The sequence below is a fragment of the Euprymna scolopes genome, chromosome 43 (genome assembly GCF_053919585.1).
Source record: "Euprymna scolopes isolate OS-2025 chromosome 43, ASM5391958v1, whole genome shotgun sequence".
Lineage (NCBI taxonomy): Eukaryota > Metazoa > Mollusca > Cephalopoda > Sepiida > Sepiolidae > Euprymna > Euprymna scolopes.
The window spans coordinates 15030020-15046728 of NC_136524.1; positions in this window are offsets into that span (position 1 = coordinate 15030020).

Sequence of the window (16709 nt, forward strand, 5' to 3'; positions counted from 1 at the left end):
TTTTGTAATGTTTGATCATTTTGATTCTGTGATCGGCTTTGTAATGTTTAATTATTTTGATTCTGTGATCGTCTTGTAATGTTTAATTATTTTGATTCTGTGATCGTTTTGTAACGTTTGATTATTTTGATTCTGTGATCGTTTTGTAATGTTTGATTATTTTGATTCTGTGATCGTTTTGTAATGTTTAATTATTTTGATTCTGTGATCGTCTTGTAATGTTTGATTATTTTGATTCTGTGATCGTTTTCTAATGTTTAATTATTTTGATTCTGTGATCGTCTTGTAATGTTTAATTATTTTGATTCTGTGATCGTCTTGTAATGTTTAATTATTTTTATTCTGTGATCGTCTTGTAATGTTTAATTATTTTGATTCTGTGATCGTCTTGTAATGTTTAATTATTTTTATTCTGTGATCGTCTTGTAATGTTTAATTATTTTGATTCTGTGATCGTTTTGTAATGTTTAATTATTTTGATTCTGTGATCGTTTTGTAATGTTTGATTATTTTGATTCTGTGATCGTCTTGTAACGTTTAATTATTTTGATTCTGTGATCGTCTTGTAATGTTTGATTATTTTGATTCTGTGATCGTTTTGTAATGTTTAATTATTTTGATTCTGTGATCGTTTTGTAATGTTTGATTATTTTGATTCTGTGATCGTTTTGTAATGTTTAATTATTTTGATTCTGTGATCGTTTTGTGATGTTTAATTATTTTGATTCTGTGATCGTCTTGTAATGTTTGATTATTTTGATTCTGTGATCGTCTTGAAATGTTTAATTATTTTGATTCTGTGATCGTTTTGTGATGTTTAATTATTTTGATTCTGTGATCGTCTTGTAATGTTTGATTATTTTGATTCTGTAATCGTCTTGTAATGCTTGATTATTTTGATTCTGTGATCTTCTTGTAATGTTTAATTATTTTGATTCTGTGATCGTTTTGCAATGTTTAATTATTTTTATTCTGTGATCGTCTTGTAATATTTGATTATTTTGATTCTGTGATCGTCTTTTAATGTTTGATTATTTTGATTCTGTGATCGTCTTGTAATGTTTGATTATTTTGATTCTGTGATCGTCTTGTAAGGTTTGATTATTTTGATTCTGTGATCGTCTTGTAATGTTTAATTATTTTGATTCTGTGATCGTCTTGTAATGTTTAATTATTTTGATTCTGTGATCGTTTTGTAATGTTTGATTATTTTGATTCTGTTATCGTCTTGTAATGTTTGATTATTTTGATTCCGTGATCGTCTTGTAATGTTTAATTATTTTCATTCTATGATCGTTTTGTAATGTTTGATCATTTTGATTCTGTGATCGTCTTATAATGTTTGATTACTTTGATTCTGTAATCGTCTTGTAATGTTTAATTATTTTGATTCTGTGATCGTTTTGTAATGTTTGATTATTTTGATTCTGTGATCGTATTGTAATCTTTAATTATTTAGATTCTGTGATCGTCTTGTAATGTTTAATTATTTTGATTCTGTGATACTCTTGTAATGTTTAATTATTTTGATTCTCTGATCGTCTTGTAATGTTTGATTATTTTGATTCTGTGATCGTATTGTAATCTTTAATTATTTAGATTCTGTGATCGTCTTGTAATGTTTAATTATTTTGATTCTGTGATCGTCTTGTAATGTTTAATTATTTTTATTCTGTGATCGTCTTGTAATGTTTAATTATTTTGATTCTGTGATCGTCTTGTAATGTTTAATTATTTTTATTCTGTGATCGTCTTGTAATGTTTAATTATTTTGATTCTGTGATCGTTTTGTAATGTTTAATTATTTTGATTCTGTGATCGTTTTGTAATGTTTGATTATTTTGATTCTGTGATCGTTTTGTAATTTTCGATTATTTTGATTCTGTGATCGTCTTGTTATGTTTGATTATTTTGATTCTGTGATCGTCTTGTAATGTTTGATTATTTTTATTCTGTTATCGTCTTGTAATGTTTAATTATTTTGATTCTGTGATCGTCTTGTAATGTTTAATTATTTTGATTCTGTGATCGTCTTGTAATGTTTGATTATTTTGATTCTGTGATCGTCTAGTAATGTTTGATTATTTTGATTCTGTGATCGTTTTGTAATGTTTGATTATTTTGATTCTGTGATCGTCTTGTAATGTTTAATTATTTTGATTCTGTGATTGTTTTTTAATGTTTGATTATTTTGATTCTGTGATCGTTTTGTAATGTTTGATTATTTTGATTCTGTGATCGTCTTGTAATCTTTAATTATTTTGATTCTGTGATCGTCTTGTAATGTTTAATTATTTTGATTCTGTGATCGTCTTGTAATGTTTAATTATTTTGATTCTGTGATCGTCTTGTAATATTTGATTATTTTGATCCTGTGATCGTTTTGTAATTTTTAATTATTTTGATTCTGTGACTGTCTTGTAATGTTTAATTATTTTGATTCTGTGATCGTTTTGTAAAGTTTCATTATTTTGATTCTGGGATCGTTTTGTAATGTTTAATTATTTTTACCCTGTGATCGTTTTTTAATGTTTGATTATTTTTATCCTGTGATCGTTTTGTAATGTTTAATTATTTTGATTCTTTGACCGTCTTTTAATGTTTGATCATTTTCATTCTGTGATCGTTTTAGTAATGTTTAATTATTTTGATCCTGTGATCGTTTTGTAATGTTTGATTATTTTGATTCCGTGATCCTCTTGTAATGTTTAATTATTTTGATTCTGTGATAGTTTTGTAATATTTGATTATGTTGATCCTGTGATCGTTTTGTAATGTTTAATTATTTGTATCCTGTGATCGTTTTGTAATATTTGATAATTTTGAGTCTGTGATCGTTTTGTAATGTTTAATTATTTGTATCCTGTGATCGTTTTGTAATGTTTAATTATTTTGATTCTGTGATCGTCTTGTAATGTTTAATTATTTTTATTCTGTGATCGTCATGTAATATTTGATTATTTTGAATCTGTGATCTTTTTGTAATGTTTAATTATGATTGTAAGAATTGTTCAAATATTCAGTAATGACATAGATATGGAATTTGGCATAAAGAACCATGAATTATGTATGAGTCAAAAGTACCTGATAAATATGATTGTAATAATTTAATCAAATATTCAGTAATGACAAAGATGTAGAATTTGGCATGAAGAACCATTAATTATTTATGAGTCACAATTTCCAGATAACTATGATTGTAATAATTGTTCAAATATTCAGTAATGACATAGATATGGAATTTGGCATGAAGAACCATTAATTATTTATTAGTCACAAGTACCAGATAAATATGATTGTAATAATTGTGCAAATATGCAGTAATGACATAGATATGGAATTTGGCATGAAGAACCATTAATTATTTATGAGTCACATGTACCAGACAAATATGAGTGTAAGAATTGTTCAAATATTCAGTAATGACATAGATATGGCATTTGCCATGAAGAACCATTAATTATTTATGAGTCACAAGTACAAGATCAATATGATTGGATGAATTGTTCAAATGTTCAGTAATGACATAGATATGGAATTTGGCATGCAGAACCATTAATTATTTATGAGTCACAACTACAAGATAAATATGATTGCGAGAATTGTTCAAATGTTCAGTAATGACATAGATATGGAATTTGGCATGAAGAACCATTAATTATTTATGAGTCACAACTACAAGATAAATATGATTGTGAGAATTGTTAAAATGTTCAGTAATGACATAGATATGGAATTTGGCATGAAGAACCATTAATTATTTATGAGTCACACGTACCAGATAAATATGATTGTAAGAATTGTTCAAATATTCAGTAATGACATAGATATGGAATTTGCCATGAAGAACCATTAATTATTTATGAGTAACAAGTACAAGATCAATATGATTGGATGAATTGTTCAAATGTTCAGTAATGACATAGATATGGAATTTGGCATGCAGAACCATTAATTATTTATGAGTCACAAGTACCAGATAAATATGATTGTAAGAATTGTTAAAATGTTCAGTAATGACATAGATATGGAATTTGGCATGAATAACCATTCATTATTTATGAGTCACACGTACCAGATAAATATGATTGTAAGTATTGTTAAAATGTTCAGTAATGACATAGATATGGAATTTGGCATGAATAACCATTCATTATTTATGAGTCACACGTACCAGATAAATATGATTGTAAGAATTGTTCAAATATTCAGTAATGACATAGATATGGAATTTGGCATGAAGAACCATTAATTATTTATGAGTCACAAGTACCAGATGAATATGATTGTAATAATTGTTCAAATATTCAGTAATGACATAGATATTGCATTTGGCATGAAGAACCATTAATTATTTATGAGTCACAAGTACCAGATAAATATGATTGTAAGAATTGTTCAAATATTCAGTAATGACATAGATATGGAATTTGCCATGAAGAACCATTAATTATTTATGAGTAACATGTACCAGATAAATATGATTGTAAGAATTGTTCAAATATTCAGTAATGACATAGATATGGAATTTGGCATGAAGAACCATTAATTATTTATGAGTCACACGTACCAGATAAATATGATTGTAAGAATTGTTCAAATATTCAGTAATGACATAGATATGGAATTTGGCATGAAGAACCATTAATTATTTATGAGTCACACGTACCAGATAAATATGATTGTAAGAATTGTTCGAATATTCAGTAATGACATAGATATGGAATTTGGCATGAAGAACCATTAATTATTTATTAGTCACACGTACCAGATAAATATGATTGTAAGAATTGTTCGAATATTCAGTAATGACATAGATATGGAATTTGGCATGAAGAACCATTAATTATTTATTAGTCACACGTACCAGATAAATATGATTGTAAGAATTGTTCAAATATTCAGTAATGACATAGATATGGAATTTGGCATGAAGAACCATTAATTATTTATGAGTCACACGTACCAGATAAATATGATTGTAAGAATTGTTCAAATATTCAGTAATGACATAGATATGGAATTTGGCATGAAGAACAATTAATTATTTATGAGTCACAAGTACCAGATAAATATGATTGTAATAATTGTTCAAATATTCAGTAATGACATAGATATGGAATTTGGCATGAAGAACAATTAATTATTTATGAGTCACAAGTACCAGATAAATATGATTGTAATAATTGTTCAAATATTCAGTAATGACATACATATGGAATTTGGCATGAAGAACCATTAATTATGTGTGAGTCACACGTACCAGATAAATATGATTGTAATAATTGTTCAAATATTCAGTAATGACATAGATATGGAATTTGGCATGAAGAACCATTAATTATTTATGAGTCACACGTACCAGATAAATATGATTGTAAGAATTGTTCAAATATTCAGTAATGACATAGATATGGAATTTTGCATGAAAACCCATTAATTATTTATAAGTCACGAGTACCAGATAAATATAGTTGTAATAATTGTTCAAATGTTCAGTAATTACATAGATATTGCATTTGGCATGAAGAACCATTAATTATTTATGAGTCACAAGTATCAGATAAATATGATTGTAATAATTGTTCAAATATTCAGTAATGACATAGATATTGCATTTGGCATGAAGAACCATTAATTATTTATGAGTCACAAGTACCAGATAAATATGATTGTAAGAATTGTTCAAATATTCAGTAATGACATAGATATGGAATTTGGCATGAAGAACCATTAATTATTTATGAGTCACAAGTACCAGATAAATATGATTGTAAGAATTGTTCAAATATTCAGTAATGACATAGATATGGAATTTGGCATGAAGAACCATTAATTATTTATGAGTCACAAGTACCAGATAAATATGATTGTAAGAATTGTTCAAATATTCAGTAATGACATAGATATTGCATTTGGCATGAAGAACCATTAATTATTTATGAGTCACAAGTACCAGATAAATATGATTGTAAGAATTGTTCAAATATTCAGTAATGACATAGATATGGAATTTGGCATAAAGAACCATTTATTATTTATGAGTCCTGGATGACATGGAACATAGATATGGAATTTGGCATGAAGAACCATTAATTATTTATGGGTCACAAGTACCAGATAAATACGATTGTAAGAATTGTTCAAATGTTCAATAATGACATAGATATCAAATTTGGCAGTAAGAAGTGGTATGCTTTTAAACTGAAAAGTAGAAAAATTGTTGAAAGTAACGGAGTAAATCTCTTGGATAGGAAGTGATAAAAGGAGTTTTAAGAAGCAAGATACGCCTGCTTAGGAATTGTTGATTTAGATAAAATAAAAGACACTGAAATGAAGGAAATAATAAGAAAAACATACAGGAAAAGACTACGCCTGGGTCGTATTCAAAATTTAATGGGAAAAACAGAATATCGAAAGTAAACACAGGGCAGCAGTTATATTTCGATATGGGGCACGTATTATTCAATATAAAGAAAATGAGCTGAAAAATATGGACTAATAGGTGTAGAACGATGTGTAAAAAAGAAGGAAATTGTCTGAAAGTTTATGTCTCTAAATGTAAGGAAAAGCTTATAAAAGGGGTGTCAGAATTTGAAAAAATTGCGAGTATTTATAGTAGAAGCTAGTAAGAATAAAATATAATAAAAACTAGTAAGGAGCAAGGAATTTAATGCAATAAATGAACAAACATGAAAGACAAGTGAATTGAAAAAAATGCATGGCCAGTTTGGTAAAGATCTACTAAAGGCAAAGAACAAAGGGAAAACCTGTCGATGCTTATCAAAATGTTACTGGAAGATTGGAAAATTGGTTGAAGCCATAATATGTGCTGCGCATGAGCAAGTGCTCAGGACAAATTATGTGAAGTATTATATTGATAAAACGGCTAAAATCCCCTATCTCGACTTTGTGGACAGAAAGGTGAGAATGTACAACACCTCGTGAATAGTTGTGAGAAGTTAGTTTAAAAGAATACAAGAGACGTCATGACAATAATGTGACAAAGGTCCATTGGTATATATGCAAGAGAAGAGGAATGGAATGCAATGAAAAATATTACGAGCATGTTTCAAAAGGGGTGAAACATGAAATTATTGTGAGATATGGATATTCAATGCGATAATGTGATTGAAAGCAAGGAAATCAGATTTAGTTTTGTTGGAAAAAATGCAACACAAGGCAATAATCATTGATACAGCAGTAATAGCTGATGTGAAAAGAAAATGTTAAAAAAGTACCAAAACTTGAAAAGGGAGATAAAGACATTGTGGAAGTTGAAGAAGGTAGAAGTTGTACATATTGTGATGGGAGTTTTGAGGACAAACAAAAGAATTTGATAAATGGATTGAGAAAACTGTGATCCATGGAAATTTTGGAGTACTTCAAAAGACTGCCTTGTTAGGAACCGCTAGAATGTTACAGAAAGTGCTGGAAGACTGAGAAAAGCCAATGTTCATTTGTTATGATTCACCTATCAGTATAAAATCAGCAATAAAAAATAACAAGACACAAAATATGAAAAATAACAACAACAACAATAATAATAATAATAATAATAATAATAATAATAATAATAATAATAATAATAATAATAAAAAAATCATTAAAAGTTTTCTTTTATTTCTATTTAATTTTTCAAAATTTTGTAGTTATCTCCTTTGTTAATTTAATATAATTTAAAATTTTAAATTTTGGCGTTCCAACGATAAAAACTGATCAACCGTACATTAGGACAGTGTTTTAAAGTGATATAAACAATAAGTAATTATTATAATTATAAGACAAAATATAACAGCATGCCAAAAGATAGACTGACTAAAATTGAAACAGATTTTATAATTGAAATAAAAAAGGCATATATATATATATATATATATATATATATATATATATATATATATATATATAAATGAACATTTAAAATTAAAATGTTAAAAATGCCATTCGATATTATTTCAAAATGTTAAAATGCCATTCAACGTTATTTCACGCGGTTAATGGTAGCCGAATGGATTAGGTCTTCGCTAAACGGAACCAGAGATGTCTCATGATGCGGGGTTCGAATCATTTGACTGGTATTAATCGTGACACCCTGCACTGAAGATTCCCGAAAGGATGAAACACTAGTGTCTGTAGGTATTTAATAATTATTATAGTAAAATATATATATATATATATATATATATATATATATATATGCTTTTTTTTTATTTCAAGTCCTATGACATATATATATATATAATAGGACTATCCACTTATTTAGTTTTTCCTTTTCGAATTAACTGTTTTTAACTCTTTTTCAAAGTGTTTTTTAACATGTTTTATTAATTATTTGCTCTTTCATATATATATATATATGTATATATATATGTATATATATCATAGGACTATCCACTTATTTAGTGTTTCCTTTTGAAATTAAATGTTTTTAACTCTTTTCCAAGTGTTTTATTAAAGATTTGCTCTTTATATACATACATATATATATATATATATATATATATATATATATATATGTATATATATATATATATATATATATATATTTAAATAAGGGGGTACTCACCAAAAATGTGTATTTTTTAACATTATTTTATTATTCCGTGTCTTGGTTTTTCATTGAGAATTATGTTTAGATCATTGTAATAATGTTTTTAAATCCTTGAAATAGTTTTTAACGCGTTTCAGACGTTCTGTGAAGCGTCCTCGTCAGAAATTATTTTCAAGTGTGCTGCAGATGTAAAAATAGTATTTTCGTAGTTCATTTGAAGCTTTTCCAAGGGGTGGAAACGTGTAAGTGTCTACTATTCATTGGAATGTTCAATTTTTATTACTCTTTTATTGGGCTGTGGCGATGCCGCCGCCCTCGGCTGTGGTCACTCCTGTGTTGTGTTTCTCTCTCTCTCACTCTCTCTTTCTGCTTGTGTTTTTTTCTTTTCCTTTAGGGTAGGGTACGGTGTGTGTGTGTGTGTGTGTGTGTGTGTGTGTGTGTGTGTGTGTGTGTGTGTGTGTGTTTTCTTTTATTGGTTTGAGAATGTGTGTACTGTTTTATAGTATTATGAGGTTATTTGCTTCCCTAGGAAGGTGACTGTGATCCAAGGTCGTTACTAATGTGTATGTGTGAAGAGGGGGGGGGGGAGAACCAGCTCTTCTGAAATAAGGGTAGGGGTGCTTTCATTCTATTTTGATATTTATTTTTTGGATTCTTGGATTTTAGTATTGTGATTTTTCGTTTCAGTCTTTTCGGGTATTCTTTATATTATGTTTGTTTAGATAGAAGGGTGTATTTAAAAATATGTATAGGGGATTTTTTAATGTTTCTATTTATTTGTCTCCCCATGTGGGTATGGCCAGACCCAAGATCGGTTCCTAGTGTGAGGAAGATCTTGTTCCCCAGAGGGAAGCGGCCAATTGGAGGGGTATAGGTATGGGAGAGGGATGATAGAAGGGATGATAGTTGTCTCAGTCATGAGGGATTTCTCTTCAACTGACTGAGGTGGGAGCGATATGTTGGAACAGATATTATACTATGGTTCTAGGTGTTTCCTAGTGTTGTTGATTTCGAGGTTAAGTAGGGTTGGTATTGTTCAGTGTCATCCTAGTAACAATCAAAAACAACAACATAATCACAGACATCTACCACAAAACCACAGACACTCAACAATACCTCCACTTCAAAAGCCACCATCCTAAAAAATGTCTAAAATCAATACCCTACTCCCTAGCACGTAGAATCTGCACCGTAGTCACAGACAGACACCTCCGTTCGACTAGATTGAATGAACTACAAATAACACTGCGGAAAAGAGGATATCCACTACCACTAATACAGAAAGGTATTGAACTGGCTGAAAAAATTCCAATAGACTCATGTTGCGGACCAGGATATAAATACCCTAAACTCACTACAAGAAAAAATAATGAAACGAATTGAATGAAGAAAACAAAGTACTAAAATGCTGGAATAAAATAAACATGTCGTTTATTTTCTGTTGAGAAATGAAAGTCTTCGGTGTACACGTGTTCATTCAGCCGTTGATGACTATGCACATGGGAGGAAAGGGAATGCAGTAGGGAAACGCGTCAGTAGAGCGTCGCGCACATGTCTGTTTTGATGGACCAAAGCGAAGGTGAGATAGAGTGATATTAGAGCACGCGGTCGGTTCGTCGACTAAGCAGCTCGAACGCTAGTCTGGACCAAAAAAAGGGAAGTTAACAGGTTTTGTTGACTTTTATACTGGAGTTAGTGTTCTGGGTGCACATGTCTGGCTTTCACTTTAAAGGAAGTGACGTCACAGCTCGAGTGTGTGTGTGCACGTTAGCGTGTGTGTGTGTGTGCATGCGCATGAATGTTAGTGTGTGTATGAGGATGTGTATATGCGTGCGTGTGTGTATGCGCATGTGCGTGCGTACATGTGGGTGTGTATGTGTGGGAAAACATGTTCAAACAAGACTCCCCCTCCTGGGAAGAAAAAAATATACATATACAAGAGAAACGTATTTCGTTTTTGTTTTTTATGTATTTTTTTTTTTGTTATTTTTAATAAGTTATATATTATTTGAAATGTTTTGGCCAATGAACTTTTCGACCAGTTTTTGTTGTCGTTTGTGGTGTGTTGTTTTTTGTAATTTCTTTGTCCGTTTCTGAGTGTGTATGTTCTTGTATTGTTGTAGGAGAAACGTGTAATTGTTCGTCTATGAATGCAGGTTTAGGTCTGTCTATTGCTATAGTGTCTTTTTTTATCTCTTTTTAATATCGTAAAATACTTTTTACTCCTGTCGAGAACTAAATAAGGTTCAGAATAATTTGGACATAGTGTTTTTTTTACTGCGTCGTTCCTGATAAAAACGTATTTACATGTGTAAATATCGCTTGGAATGAAAATGTTCGTGTCTGGCTTTTTGGTTGGAGTAAATTTTAATTGTGACATTTTGTGCTTTAAGTCCGTTACAAAAGTTGTCATTGGGGAAATGTCTGTATTGGTTTCGCAGAATAGTCCTGGTAAAATCAGTGTTGATCCGAAAACTAATTCTGCAGGTGTGCTCTGCAAATCTTCCTTCACAGTGTTGCGAATTGCTAAGAGAATGAGTGGCAAATTGTCTGACCAGTCCGATTTGTTTTCGTTCATAGCCAAAGATGCTTTTAATTGTCTATGCAATCGTTCCACCATACCGTTTGTGCAAGGATGATAGGCAGTAGTCTTAATGTGCTTTGTTCCCAACAAATAATTGAATTCAGTGAAAAGAGTGGATTGGAACTGTGAGCCCCTGTCCGTTGTGATTACGGAGGGCACTCCGAAAATCGCTATCCAATCTTGTAAAATCGCTCTGGCTATTGTTGCAGCTGATATGTCTTTCACTGGTATTGCTGTCGGCCATCTGCTGAATCTATCGACTATAGTAAGGATGTGGGTATGCCTTTTGAAGTGGGCAAGGGTCCAACCAAGTCGATATGCACATGAGTAAACCTAGCGTCTGGTACACTGAAAGTTCCTGAAGGTGATTTTGTGTGCCTGTGAACTTTGTTTTTTTTGGCAAGGAATGCAAGTTTTGGTCCAACTACGGATGTTCGTATTCATATTTGGCCAAACAAAACGTTCCGCTATTAATTTCACGGTGGCACGTTTTCCTGGGTGGGACAAATTGTGGAAGTGCTGGAAAACTTGTCGTCTGAGGCTGGGTGAAATATAAGGGTAAGCGTGTTTTTGTGAAACATTGTAATAGAAAGTTGTTGTTCCGAATGGTATCGGCATTTCTTTCAGCTTCAGTGAAGTTTTGTCCATTATAGCTGGGAGCGTGGTATCGGTTAATTGCTCTAGTGCTATTAATTCCATACTTAGTGGAGTGGAATTTACAGAAGCAATTGTTGCGCGAAATAAAGCGTCAGCTACAACGTTTTCTTGTCCTTTTACGTACCGTATATCGGTAGAATATTGGGCTATAAAATCCAGGTGTCGGATTTCTCGTGGACCATATTTGTCGACATGTGTGTGTAGAGCAAATGTTAGAGGTTTATGATCCGTATTAATGGAAAATTTTCTGGCTTCGAGAAGATGTTTAAAGTGCTTAATTGCAAGGTAAATTGCAAGTAACTCTCTCGAGAAAGTGCTATATTTAGTCTGCGCTTTGTTTAACTTGGCAGAGAAAAATGAAATAGGGGTCATTTTGTTGTCAGAAATTTGGTGAATGACAGCTCCTACTGCTATTTCCGATGCGTCGGTCGTAAGAGTGAGTTCCGTTGTATCGTTATCTTGGATATAAGTGAGTTTGGTGAAGTTTGCCAAAGCAGTTTTCGATTGTTCGAAGGCTTGTAGTGCAGGTCCTTCCAAAACTAATTGTTGGTTTTTAGTTCGGTTTTTTAACAAGTCCGTTAAAGGTGCAAGTAACGTGGAACAGTTATGCAAAAAATGTTGGTAATAGTTAATTATGCCTACAAAACGGCGTACTTGTCTGACAGATGTCCGTAGAGGGAAATTCGAAATAGCACTTACTTTTTCAGGTAAAGGGGAAATTCCATCCTTGTCAATTAAATGACCTAGAAATTGAACTTCCTGGTGGCCAAAAACACATTTATCGGTGTTTAGTTTAAAACCGAAATGTGACAGTCTTTCAAAAGTTTGTTCCAGGTGTAGCCGGTGTTCTTCGAGGTTTCTGCTGGCGATTAAAACGTCGTCCACATAAGCGAATATGAACGGCAGACCTCTGAAAACTCCGTCAATCAAACGTTAGAAAGTTTGACAGGCGTTTCTCAGCCCGAAAGGCATCCTTAGGAACTCGTAAAGGCCAAATGGTGTGGTCAGTGCAGTTTTATGAATGTTTTCTTCTGCGACTGGAATTTGGAAATATGCCTTAACGAGGTCCAGTTTAGAGAAAATTGTGGCGCTTTGGAGTCCATTGGCGAAGTCATGGATATGGGGAATAGGATATCTATCTGGAACAGTTTTTGCGTTTAAGCGTCTAAAATCTCCGCACCGTCGCCATGTGGTGTTGTCAGCTTTTTGCACCATGTGGAGTGGTGATGACCAAGCACTTTTCGAGGGGCGTATTATTCCCATGTGTAGTAGGTTTTGAAAATCGGATTTTGCCAATTTGTATTTATCCGGTTTCAAGCGTCTAGGGGTTGAATAGATGGGCGGTCCTGTGGTCTTAATATAGTGCTTAGTGCTATGTTTGATGGGGTCCGTGTTTTTAAACGGCTGGGAAAGTTGAGGAAATTTTTGGAGTAACCGGTGGACGTGTAAATCTTCGGGTAGGGCAGTGCTGATTCCGGTGGTTAAAAATTTCGAGGTAGTTCCTCTCACTGAAATCTTCGTTTCGTTGTCTGTCAATGTGTGATGAGTCATGTCGACAGACAGGTTGAAATGGGCTAAAAAGTCCGCCCCCAAAATTGGAGTCGTCACGCCGGCTATGGTGAAATTCCATAAAAAATTCCTCCGCATTCCAAGGTTTAAATTTAAGGTTTTTTTCGCCAAAAGTGAGTATTTTTGTACCGTTGACGGCTTGTAGGTTGAAAAAATTGGGTCCCTGTTGGATGGCCACACGGTGTCGGTATGATGTTGATTTCCGCTCCGGTGTCTATTAAAATGTTATATCCGTAAATTTTATCTCGGATATAAAATAGACGACCTTTTTTGTGTGCTCCAGCTACAGTCATCGTCATTACTGGCTGAAAGGTTCGTTTCCCTGTGCTGTTTTTTTGAACGCGCAGGGGTTAGTGCATCTTCTCGCGTCGACGCCGAATCTCTTATGGTAAAAACACACATCTTGTCTATGTCGTGACGTGGATCGGTTCCTGCTTGAACTTCTTTGCCTGTAATTTCGCCGCGTGTCGTCGTGGTTTCTGTGAGAATGTTGACGCGTTTGAAGTGCGTCGGCTAGCTGCTTCGAAAGCTTCTCAACCGCCGACTTTAATTCTGCTAATTCCTCGTCTCGGTTTCGGTCAGATTGCCGAATGTTTAATGCCACGGTTCCGTTGTAGAAGTCCATCTGTTGAAGTTCCATTTTATTTTGAAATTTTTATATTTCAATTTCTTGTGCGCGGTTTGAAATTGTTCCTCCTCGTGGTCGACAAGTTTGCTTGTTTGTTAGAGAAAAATTATTTTTCGTGCGTGCCGTGAATTTGTGTGGAAGGGTTTAGCTTACACCGCGTGTTTCGTTCAAACTCATTCATTTCATTTTTAAAATAAAGGGGTCACCATTTCATGTTGCGGACCAGGATATAAATACCCTAAACTCGCTACAAGAAAAAATAATGAAACGAATTGAATGAAGGAAACAAAGAACTCAAATGCTGGAATAAAATAAACATGTCGTTTATTTTCTGTTGAGAAATGAAAGTCTTCGGTGTACACGTGTTCATTCGGCCGTTGACTGCTACGCGCGTGGAAAGAAAGGGGGAATGCAATAGAGAAACGCGAAGTGGCAAGCCGGTCTGTAGAAAGAAAGGGTTAAGCTCAGTAGAGCGTCGCGCACATGTCTGTTTTGATGGACCAGAGCGAAGGGGAAATAGAGTGACGTTAGAGCACGTGGTCAGTTTGTCGACTAAGCAGCTCGAACGCTGGTCCGGACGAAAAAAAGGGAAGTTAACAAGTTTTGTTGACTTTTATACTGGAGTTAGTGTTCTGGATGCACATGTCTGGCTTTCACTTTAAAGGAAGTGACGTCACGGCTCGGATATGTGTGTGCACGTTAGCGTGTGTGTGTATGCGCATGAATGTTAGTGTGTGTATGAGGATGTGTATATGCGTGTGTGTGTGTATGTGCATGCGTACGTGTGGGTATGTATATGTGTGGGAAAACATGTTCGAACAAGACCAACGAAAAATCCCAAAAGAACACAACAAACAACAAATTTTAGCATATGTCTCTACACACAACACAAACAACCCAGAACTATTTACACAGATAACAAAAAACCTCATCCTCCTCAATCAGAACGACAAACTAAACAACATACTTACAACAACAAAAATAATAAAAAGCAAACGCCAACCCAAAAACTTAAAACGCATCCTAACTTCCTCAAAACTCGTTCCACACACTACAAAAGGGGTTACAAAATGCAACAAACTGCGATGTGGAGTATGTGACATAATAATAGAAGGAAACACATACACATTCAAAAACCCAACACAAACATTCAAAATAAAAAAGGATCTAAATTGCACCTCCAGAAATGTAGTATATGCACTAAGATGCACAGCATGCAACAAATCCTACATAGGCGCCACCAAAAATTTCAGCAATAGAGTAGCCTTACATAAGAGCAACATCAAAATTGCAGATAACAGACACCTCTATGTTTCAAAACACGTACACACATGCAGTGGAAAGAGCTTCAAAATAATGCCAATCTTCCAAACAGACAATTATTTTTATTTACTTACACAGGAAAAAAAACTTCATCACAAGATTCACTCCTGAACTGAACAGAGCCTAATATCAACACACAAAAACATGAAATGCAAGGCACACTCGCATGCACATCCATATACCTATACACACCCACACATAAATCAGAACCGACACATGAAAACAAACACACGAGCGCGCATACAACCACACACAAACATCACTCCTATCTCTAATACAACACACTGAACAATACCAACCCTACTTAACCTCAAAACCAACAACACTAGGAAACACCTAGAACCATAGTATAATATCTGGTCCAACATATCGCTCCCCCTCAGTCAGTGGAAGAGAAATCCCTCATGACTGAGACAACTATCATCCCTTCTATCATCCCCCTCCAATCCCTATACCCTTCCAATTGGCCCCTCCCCTCTGGGGAACAAGATCTTCCCCACACTAGGAACCGATCTTGGGTCTGGCCATACCCACATGGGGAGACAAATAAATAGAAACATTAAAAAATCCCCTATACATATTTTTAAATACACCCTTCTATCTAAACAAACATAATATAAAGAATACCCGAAAAGACTGAAACGAAAAATCACAATACTAAAATCCAAGAATCCAAAAAATAAATATCAAAATAGAATGAAAGCACCCCTACCCTTATTTCAGAAGAGCTGGTTCTCCCCCCCCCCCTCTCTTCACACATACACATTAGTAACGACCTTGGATCACAGTCACCTTCCTAGGGAAGCAAATAACCTCATAATACTATAAAACAGTACACACATTCTCAAACCAATAAAAGAAAACACGCACACGCACCCTACCCTACCCTACCCTAAAGGAAAAGAAAAAAAACACAAGCAGAAAGAGAGAGTGAGAGAGAGAAACACAACACAGGAGTGACCACAGCCGAGGGCGGCGGCGTCGCCACAGCCCAATAAAAGAGTAATAAAAATTGAACATTCCAATGAATAGTAGACACTTACACGTTTCCACCCCTTGGAAAAGCTTCAAATGAACTACGAAAATACTATTTTTACATCTGCAGCACACTTGAAAATAATTTCTGACGAGGACGCTTCACAGAACGTCTGAAACGCGTTAAAAACTATTTCAAGGATTTAAAAACATTATTACAATGATCTAAACATAATTCTTAATGAAAAACCAAGACACGGAATAATAAAATAATGTTAAAAATACACATTTTTGGTGACTACCCTCTTATTTAAATATACATCTTTCTTTCGTTGAAATTTCTTAACCCATTTTATATAAATATATATATATGTATATATATATATATATATATATATATATATATATATATATATATA